The sequence below is a fragment of the Octodon degus genome, unplaced genomic scaffold (assembly GCF_000260255.1).
Source record: "Octodon degus isolate 3935 unplaced genomic scaffold, OctDeg1.0 scaffold00531, whole genome shotgun sequence".
Lineage (NCBI taxonomy): Eukaryota > Metazoa > Chordata > Mammalia > Rodentia > Octodontidae > Octodon > Octodon degus.
Window position 1 is genome coordinate 1 of NW_004525107.1, and position 561 is coordinate 561.

Consider the following 561-nt stretch of genomic DNA (forward strand, 5'->3'; position numbering starts at 1 on the left):
TCTATGAAGTTCAGATTACTCTAGGTGGGTGTTGTTTGGTTCTGGCTGTGTGCTCCACTTCTTTCTGCTGCAGCCATTAGAGTTGAACCCTTTGTGTCTCTCTGGCAAGATGTTCTGCTCCTGAATCAGCTGGGTGGGTCTTGCATTAAACCTCTTTGCAGGGAGTTCTGCTGAAGGGTTCCCTGCTGGGCCTGCACTCTGGGTCAAATGAGGATCCACGGGCCCCGGGTCATCTCACTCACTCTCTGGGCCTGCGCTCTGGGTCTATTCAGGATCCCGCGGCCTGGGTGGTCTCACTCACTTGCCGAGCCTGCGCTCTGGGTCTGTTCTGGATCCCGCGGCCCGGTGGTCTCCTGTGTTATACTTTTCTATTTGTATTTCCTTTTGTGAGTTCTTATACTAGGGAGACTATTCGATATTTACACATGTGCGTGTGGTTTATTTTACTTATGAGTATATATTCAAGTGGCATCCACATAAATATGAAGGCTTTGAGTTTATAATTCTTTATAGCTGAGTAATACTCCACTGTATAAAAATGTCACATCTTTTTCATCCATT